Raw genomic sequence first — 3,400 nt, forward strand, 5'->3', positions numbered from 1 at the left:
TGCTTGAGTCTAGGAGTTTGAAGTTACAGTGGGCTATGATAGTGCCACTGCACTCCAGCCTGGGTAATTGAATGAGACCTTGTCTCTAAAACTAAAAAAAAAAAAAAAAAAAAATTAAACAGAGAAAATGAAGATTTTAAACTGTGTAAGCTAACAATGTACTTAAGGATGAAGAAGAGATAGTTCACAGAATGAACAAATTCTTGACCTCAATACTGATCCAGTAGGGATCAGGGAGCATGCATTTTCCAAACTGTCTCCAACAATAGCAAATAATGGTCAATGGCTGGATATTCTAAACCAATATAAAGTAATGTATAGAAAAATCACAAGGATTGGCTTTTGGTCTCTGATTGCCTCACTGAACAGTACTTTATTTTGTTTTTTATTTTAAAAAGTAGAATGAGATTTGTTTTAATCCTTGGCATATATGTTTATTAGGCTTTTTGTAGGTTATTGACTTTTTTTTTTAGAGACGATCTCACTCTATCCCCCAGGCTGGAATGCAGTGGTGTGATCATGGCTCACTGCAGCCTTGAACTCCTGGGCTCAAGTGGATCCTCCCACCTCAGCCTCCCAAATAGCTGCCACTACAGGTGCATGCCACCATACTCAGCTAATTTTTTAAAAAGATTTTTGTAGAGATAAGGTCTTACTATGTTGCCCAGCCTGATAGGTATTTATTTATTTATTTATTTATTTTTTGTGATAGGGTCTCACTATGTCACCCAGGCTGATGTACAGTGGCATGATCATGGCTCACTGCAGCCTCAACCTCCTGGGCTCAAGTGATCCTCCCACCTCAGTCTCCTGAGTAGCTGGGATTACAGGCATGCACCACCACACCTGACGAATTTTTGTATTTTTTGTAAAGACAGGGTTTTGCCATGTTGCCCAGGCTGGTCCCAAACTCCTGAGCTCAAGCAATCTACCTGTCCCAGCCTCCCAAAGTGCTGGGATTACAGGTGTGAGCCACAGCTTCCAGCTCCAGGCTGGCAGGTTATTGACTTAAAATTTCCATTTTTACATTCTTTCCTAATGTTTCATCACAGTTTATTTTCTAAAACTGATATTCCATATATGGTTTTATTTAGTTTAAACCTGTTCATCGAGAAATATTTCTTGAATGCCTATTTTTTTTTCCTTAGGCCCTAAGGAACCAATAATTAACAAAGATAGACAAATCTAGCTGCTGTCCTTATGGAGTTTACAGTCTAGTGGAAAGCAAACAATTATAATGTTATATGTGTAAAGAACATGATAGAAACTCAGCTTGCCTACCCAGTATTTATTCACCACATCTTTTTTGTGAAGAGAATCCCAGCTGAGTTAGGGGTAAGCAACATGCCCAATTGTAGCAGATTGTATTTCCCCAAAATGGCCACAGTAGTATTTTATTTTTGTTTTTTTGTTTTTGAGTTGGAGTCTCAGTCTTGTCGCTCAGGCTGGGGTGCAGTGGCACGATTTTGGCTCACTGCAACTCCGCCTCCCAGGTTCAAGCTATTCTCCCACCTCAGCCTCCTGAAGTAGTTGGGATTACAGGCACGCGCCACTACACCTGGCTAATTTTTGTATTTTTTTAGTAGAGATGGGGTTTTACCATGTTGGCCAGGCTGGTCTCAAATTCCTGACCTCAAATGATCCACCTGCCTCGGCCTCCCAAAGTGCTGGGATTATAGGCGTGAGCCACTGTGCCCAGTCCACAGCAATATTTTGGTCCACTTGCTCTTCCATAACTTGCCACCCCCAGATCAAGTTGTAAAATCTACTTCTCTTCCCCTTTAACCAGGCAGACCTTTGTATTTTCCACAATAAATAGAATACAGCACAAGTGATAATGTGTGACTTCCAGGTCATAAAAGGCAATATGGTTTCTACCTCGGTCTCTCTTGGGACCCTCACCCTTGGGACTCAGCTATCGTGGTGTGGGAATCCAAGAACCCACATGAAAAGCTCATGTGTAGGTGTTCTAACCACAGTTCCAACTGTGTGAGTCTTCTTGGCCGGCAGCCAGCAACAATTGCCTCTAGGCTGATGCCAAGTGAAGCAGAGACAAGCTGTCTCTGCTGAGCTTTGCCCAAATGGCCTATTTGTGAGAAAAACACATTTTCATTCTAAGCCATTAAGTTTTGAGTTGGTTTGTTTCACAGTAATAGATACCTGGAAGATCCACTTAAAAAATTGCATTTCCCAGCCTTCCTGGAAGATTGGTTAGGCATGTGACATAATTTTGACCAATGAGATAGAAAGAGAAGCCCATGGGTGAGGCTTCTGAGAAAGACTCAGCAGATACATGACTGTAAGATCTGGACCCTTTGTTCCTCCTTCTGCCTATGATGCAGTGACAGCTAGAGCTCCAGTGCCATTTTGTAAGAATGAGAACAAGAGCCACACTTTAAAGATTCCAGGACAGAAATGTAGAAAAGGTGCTCAACATTTTTAGTCATTAGGGAAATGCAAGTGAAAACTGCAATGAGAAATCATTACACACTTCTAAAAGGACAAACATTAAAAAGATTGACAACATTAGATTTTGATGTGGATGCGGAACAAGGAGAATTTGCATACATTTCTAGTTGGAGTATAAAATAATACCAGTCTTTGATAAACTGTTTAACAGTTTCTAATAAAGATAAAAATATACCTATTCTATGATCCATCTGGATTCAACTTCTAGGTGTTTATGAAATATGAAGACATATCTTCCCAAAAAGACTTATGTAAGAATGTTCATAGTAGATTTATTTGTTATAGGCCAAAATAGGGGATAGTCCATAAGTCCACCAATATGAGAATTGGTCAAATGGATAAATTGTGCTATATATACTACATTGGAATACTGTTCAGTAATAAAATAAGAATGAACTACTCGTATGTGCAATAACATAAATGAATCTGAAAAATGTTACGTTGAGCAAAAGAAGCAAAACATATGAATATATATATACTGTCTGATTCTACTTATATGGTGTTCCAACACATGCAAAACCAATGAATTGTGGTAGAAATTAGAACAGTAACTGCCTTTTAGAGGAATTGACCCAAAAAGCACAAAGGAACTATTTGGGGTGCTGGAAAAGTTCTACTATGGAAGCCAATTGGGATATTGGTTATCCAGAGGTATACAGTCATCAAAACTCATCAAACTATACACTAAGTTATGTATACTTTACTAGATGTAAATTATAAAACACTAGTTCACTAAAAATAAATACGATCATACTTTTCAATGGCTTATTTACTAGTGAGATCCACTGAAAGGAGTTATGACTTAAATATTATTGATTTGCTGTGATAGCTAACTTACAGCAGCAATGTTTAAACTAATACTAGGAATGAAAATATTTTGGTGACCAGGTCTCACTGACCAGTAAAATATTTTCTCCAATTCATTTACCCA

The sequence above is a fragment of the Nomascus leucogenys genome, chromosome 1a (assembly GCF_006542625.1).
Source record: "Nomascus leucogenys isolate Asia chromosome 1a, Asia_NLE_v1, whole genome shotgun sequence".
Classification (NCBI taxonomy): domain Eukaryota; kingdom Metazoa; phylum Chordata; class Mammalia; order Primates; family Hylobatidae; genus Nomascus; species Nomascus leucogenys.